The sequence below is a fragment of the Acomys minous genome (assembly GCF_964271855.1).
Source record: "Acomys minous genome assembly, chromosome: 19".
In the NCBI taxonomy this organism is placed as follows: Eukaryota; Metazoa; Chordata; class Mammalia; order Rodentia; family Muridae; genus Acomys; species Acomys minous.
Genome location: NC_140499.1, coordinates 46,751,767 through 46,758,176, shown reverse-complemented (window position 1 = coordinate 46,758,176; position 6,410 = coordinate 46,751,767). Strand labels below are relative to the sequence as shown.

The window sequence follows — 6,410 nt, the reverse complement described above, 5'->3', positions numbered from 1 at the left end:
AGTAAAGCATCGGATAGCTTGAAAATTATCTGAAGGAAGGTTGATCGCGTAAGCATCCTGGAGGAAATTGAACTTGAAATTTTATCAACTTCTCAACCTTAAAACACTGAAAAGAAAATCCTTATTTGACTTGGAAATGTATTTTTCTAAATGTTTATGATACAACTGAAACACAAGTTGACATGATAATCCTAGGCAAGTGATCTTCTCCCTGGGAAGCAGAAGCAGAAGGACCAGTCCTAAGGTCCAGACTAGCGAGAGCAACATATTCACGTCCAGTATTGCTTAGTAAAACAGGGAAGCAGTGCTTCAAAAACTAAACTTAAACTAAGTGACAAGAGCATGGGAGGGGGCCCTGGAGAGACAGGAAAGGAGGGAAATTTGAGGAAAGGGGTGTAGACAAGTTTCTGAAATTGTCAAAAAGTAATTTAAAAAAAATATGTACGCAAACATCTCGAATAAATGGTGGCTTTCAAAAACAAAATGGTTATCATGATTTCATAAAACAAAATTAATATTTACAAAATGTAATGAGCCCATTACATAAAACAGGGTTTTAAAATGTAATAAAAATATAATTATGTATAATAATTTTAATATGTGTTCATTTATAAAATTTCACTTATATTTTAAAATAAAATGATGACTTACAGTGCAGAAACAAGAACTGATTTTTGTGTGTGTGTGTGTGGAGACAGAACAAAAAAAAATACAGAAAAGTACACAGATGGCAGGAGTATCCTTAATTGGGAAATTAAAAAAAAAATCTAAGCTTGTAGGTTTATAGCTTTCTCTTCTGGTAGTGATTTATGAATTTTCTTCTAACTAGACCTGGGTACTGACAAATCCACTAGAGATCAGAAAATACTTTAATATTAAACTTTCTCTGCGGTTACTCCAACAAAGTCCTTGATAATAATTCAACACTGGTGAACACTTTACAACCATCAAATTATTACTTTCATTTTCATTTCTGTTTTTGTATCAACATCTGGCATCATTCTATGAAAATAGTCATTTACTATTACAGTCGAATTAAAATTATACCATAATAGAGCCACATTCAAGACCTAAACAGTAAGGAAGCTTCCAAGATGAAAAAAAAAAAAAATATATATATATATATATATTTCTTCACCCGTTTAGGCGTTTAGCTTTAAAAAGGCATTTTAGAATATTTGACAGTCTTTCCAAAGTGAAATAATTTTAAAAGCCACAGTAGAGATAGACTTGGGAGGGAACACTTTTAGATGACGCTTCTCTTGATTATATATACAAATTACCATTTGCTGTTATAAATTTTCATGAATCACACTAAAATATCGTGTACGCTTAGTGAGAAGGACAGCAAGAGCAGGTAAAGAGATTATATGGAGACAGACTGTAATGGCAGAAAAGATTCTCATTCTTCAGTGCAATTTCTTCCTTTTGTATAGTTTATTTTGTCCCCCCAATTAATTTTTCATACAATGATTCGATCGTGCTTTACACCCCAGGGCAATACAATTTTTAATCTAGAGAGGAAGCCTGTTCCCATGAGCAAATACTGCAGGCAGTGTTGGGAGAAGGCACCTCCCTTTCAGGCATGGATTCTCTAGTCTGTGGCTTCAGGGTCATGTACTGCGAGAGCGTGCTGTTGTCAACAAAGATGAAAACAACGTGAGAGCTTTATAACTTCCAACTCATATTCATTTTTAAACAGGTTTAGTGTCTTCTATGTGACTCAAGCTAATAACACAAGTTTTAACTATTGGCAAAGAAATGGTGGAAATCATTTGAGTAAAGGAAGCAGTGACAAAAAATTACTCCAATTGAAAATATAGTTAATAAAGATGAGAAACATGTTCAGCAATTTTTATATAACTTTTGGTGTTTTCTTAAATGAAAACTAAATATACATAGTAACAAGTTACTTTTGAATATTATTAGTGGAAATAATCTGTTTTACCCATAACTTGGAGAGAATCTTACCATCCATCCTATTGGAATAAAAGGTGGGGGGGGAGTGGTCCTGGGACTTTGCACTGACAGGTCCAACTTTTCCTTTTCACTTACAATCTTGGCTTTTGCCAAAATGTTATTATCTTTATTTAAATAAGAAAAATGCTTTTTTCTGACACTTCCAAGACATAGAAAGTAAGTTCATACAAACTAGACATGAGGAAAGCTATGCTTAAAAATTCACATACAACCATTAGTGCCTGAAAAGGTCTCACAGAGCTAAGCAGACAAGATGTGTGATGTCACCGAGAACCAGAGCCTGTACAGCCAGTGTGGGGATGTGATGAGGACCCTGGGCCAGAACCCTAATAATGCTGAGGTGCTCAAGGTCCTGAGGTACTCCACAATGAATGTGAAGGTGCTGGGCTTTAAACACTTCCTGCCCATGCTGCAGACTGTGGCCTAGATCAAGGACCAGGGAACTCAGGAGGATTACATTGAAGGTTTTCATGTGATTGACAAGGAAGGGAATGGAACCATCATGGATGCTGACGCCCATCATGTCCTTGTCACGCTGGGTGAGAAGATGACAGAAGAGGAAGTGGAGATGCTTGTGGCAGAGTAAGAGGAAAGCAATGGATGTATTAACTATGAGGAGGACATTTCCACATCCCGAGCCTGTGCCTTGCCCAGTGTGAGATTTTTATGTGGCCCCAGAGGCTCCCTTATCACAGCACTTTGCCCATATAGTCTCTTTTGGGTGATGCTTGCCTTCACCAAATAAAATTTGTTCTTTGCGGTAAAAAAAAAAAAAAAATTAAATAAGTGAAAAATTTACATAAATGTTTTGCTCAAAGACACAATTTATGTAGGCATAACTTTATATATTTTAGAAAGTTTATATCTTCTTTAAAAGCAATACATTCTATAGTATTTTCTTTTTTTTTTTTTTTCCGTGTTGAATGTTTTTTTTAATACATTTTTATTAATTTATACATATTACATCTCAGTTGTTAGCCCATCCCATGTATCCTCCCATCCCTCCCTTCCTCCCACTTCCCCCCCCTACTCCCCTCCCCTATGTCTGTGTCTGAGGGGGATCTCCTCCCCCTGAATATGCTCATACGGTATCAAGTCTCTCCTTGGTGACCTATTATCTTTCCTCTGAGTGCCACCAGGCATCTCCATCCAAGGGACATGATCAAATATGGGGCACCAGAGTTTGTGTGAGAGTTAGATCTTCTTCTCCACTCAACAGTGGAGAATGTCCATCGGCTAGTCCGGGTAGGGGTTCAAGGTTTTTACTGCCTATTTTTTCCTTGGCTGTTGCCACAGTTTGCGGAGGACCCCAGGGCCCAGACTCGCCTGTAGTTTTCCAGGACCCACTGGATCCTTCCATTTCCTCTTTCTCCCAGGCTTCTCACACCTAAAGTTTCAATAGGATGTCCTCCCCTCTTACCCATTATTCTGGTAGGTACAGTTTTTCATGGGGACGTACACCTTGGGCTAGTGTCTCGATATAAGTGAGTATATACCATTTAGCTCTTTTTGCTTCTGTGTGAACTCACTCATTATGACAATTTCTAGTTCAATCCATTTGTCCACAAATTTTGGAAATTCCTTGTTTTTAATAGCTGAGTAGTATTCCATAGTGTAAATGTACCACAGTTTCTTTATCCATTCTTCTGTTGAGGGACACGTAGGTTGTTTCCAAGTTCTGGCTATTATGAATAAGGCAGCTATGAACATGGTTGAGCATATGTCCCTGTTGTGTGGTAGTACATCCTCTGGGTATATTCCAAGGAGTGGAATAGCTGGGTCTTGAGGAAGCCCTATTCCCATTTTTCTGAGAAAGCACCAGATAGCTTTCCAAAGTGGTTGTACTAGTTTGCATTCCCACCAGCAATGCAGGAGTGTTCCTCTTTCTCCACACCCTCGCCAGCATGAGGTGTCAGTTGAGTTATTGATCTTAGCCATTCTGATGGGTGTAAGATGGAATCTCAGTGTCGTTTTGATTTGCATTTCTCTGATGACAAAGAAGCCAAATCCATTCAATGGAAAAACGACAGCATCTTCAACAAATGGTGCTGGTCTAACTGGATGTCTACATGTAGAAAAATGCAATTAGACCCCTATTTGTCACCATGCACAAAACTCAAGTCCAAGTGGATTAAAGACCTCAACTTAAAACCACAGACATTAACCCAGTTAGAGGAAAAAGTGGGGAAGAGTCTGGAACTCATAGGCACAGGAGACAACTTCCTGAACAGAACACCAACAGCCCAGGCCTTAACATCAACAATTAATAAATGGGACCTCATGAGGCTGAGAAGCTTCTGTAAGGCTGGTGACACTGTCAAGAGATCAAAGCGACAGCCTACAGACTGGGAAAAGATCATCACCGACTCTTCATCTGACAAAGGTCTAATATCCAAAATATATAAAGAACTTAAGAAATTAAACACCACCAAACCAAATAACCCAATAGAGAAATGGGGCACAGAGCTAAACAGAGAATTCTCAACAGAGGAATATCAAATGGCTGAGAAACACTTAAAGAAATGTTCTATAGTATTTTCATTTATTTTTATGTATCACTAAAGACTGATAATTCACATACCACAGAATTCTTTTAAATAGTGAGAGTCAATGTTTTTGTATTTGTCAGCTATATTGTCATTAGTATAATCCAATTTTAGAAGTCTTTCATTAGTGGAAAAGGATGCCTCTGAGAGCTGGCACTCTCAGGCAAGCACTAATTTACTTTCAGTCTGTAGATTAGCTTATGCTGGGTGTCTCAGATAAAATAGAATCAGAAAATATGTATATTTTAGGACGTGAATCTTTCATTTGAGGTAGAGTTTGTAAAATTAAATTTTTGTTATTACTTAAATACACATCAAAACACCCATCCAGTTAGAATGCACTATTATGTTTTCAGTTCAGTCATAATGATGTTATTATGGGTGTTAATTACCATTAGAACACTTTGGTTTTCCTGAAAAGAAACCTCATACTCACTAGCAGTCATTTCTCATTTTCCATGCTGCACAACTGTTATTCTATTTTCTGTTTCAAGTGTCTTCTCTGGAAATTTCGTGTTACTGGGAAAATATAGGTGTTTTATAACTAGCTTCACCAGTTAACATAATCATTTCAGTCTTACCTATGTTACATCATTAGCCAATATTTCATTACTATTATTTGGCTGATAATATGAATATCATATTTAATTATAGATTCACTTGGGTAATTTGTCATTTGGGAGTACTATGAATTTATGTTATGAGTATTTATGTATTAGTTTTTATGTAATATTAGGCCAGAATTCATACAGATATTACATTGTTCCTTTCCCACTTATGTGTTATTTATTTTTTTCTTCTTAGCTTTTATTTATCTGAATAGAGGAAAGAATTCAAAGTTAATAGGAATAAAAATATTGAATACAGATATCTCAGAGTAAAGCATTAGTTATGGTACTATTAAGTTAGGCATAGCAGTTGTTGATTTTTTTTTATGTTGAGGAAGAAACCATTTCTTTCTTGTGTGTGTATGTATGTGTGTGTGTGTGTGTGTGTGTGTGTGTGTGTGTGCATATTTTACCTGTGTCTGTTCTTCTGTGCCTGTGTGTTTTTGAGAATGTGTACATGTGTGTATGTATATACATGCACATATTGGAGAATGCATTTGTATTTTTGTACATATGAGTGCATGTGTGCATGTGTGTGTACATATGTATGACTATTCTTGTCTGTATGTGTGCATTTCTGCACATTGGCAAATTTTCTTCTGTTTCTGTTGAAATGTCTTTCCTCTCATTTTCTCTCTTCTTCTGGGGCTTTATTTCCTCTCATCTTTTGTTATGTTCATACTTCAGATGATAAGAAATGTTATTTATCTTTGGGTTTTGTTAGTTTTTGTTTGTTTTGTTTGTTTGTTTTTTAGCCTTTCCTCTATCTTTTGAATTTATTCTAATTTTCTTGTATTTTTAAGGTAATACTGATTTTATTCTCTGGTACTTTTATTTTAAAATTAATTACAAGTTATTGAATAATATTCCCACATGAGTTAGCCATTAGAAATACATCATTCTTATGCTATTTAAATGTAATATGTTTCAATAATTATAAAACTATTCGCCCACTCTTGTTCATAATTCAAAATTTGCATATTTCAAATTCAATGTCTTTGTTTATTAATGCCTTTGTATTAAGCATATTTCCAGTTGTTTCATGATTCTTTTTGTTATTGCTGTTAAAATATATTTTCTTTCATAATACATGATATTCATTTGGGTGCTGATGTCACTTTCAGAATTTATACCTAATGACACTTGTTTAAATGGTTAGTATTTCTTTTGTGATATGATTTTGTAAAGTCTATGTTTCCTTTGGCTGTGCCAAACTGATTTCCTTATGTGTACTTTTTCTGAAAAGCATCATTTTTCAGGGAGTACACCGGAGATA

At 35.6% G+C, this 6,410-nt stretch overlaps 1 pseudogene across 1 annotated transcript; it reads left to right on the top strand.

The window, feature by feature from the left end:
• The first annotated feature begins 2,284 nt into the window (after positions 1 to 2,284).
• On the top strand, positions 2,285 to 2,725 carry LOC311589783 (myosin light polypeptide 6-like; annotated as a pseudogene). Its single transcript has one exon. The product of its transcript is annotated as a myosin light polypeptide 6-like (transcript).
• The last annotated feature ends 3,685 nt before the right edge of the window (positions 2,726 to 6,410 follow it).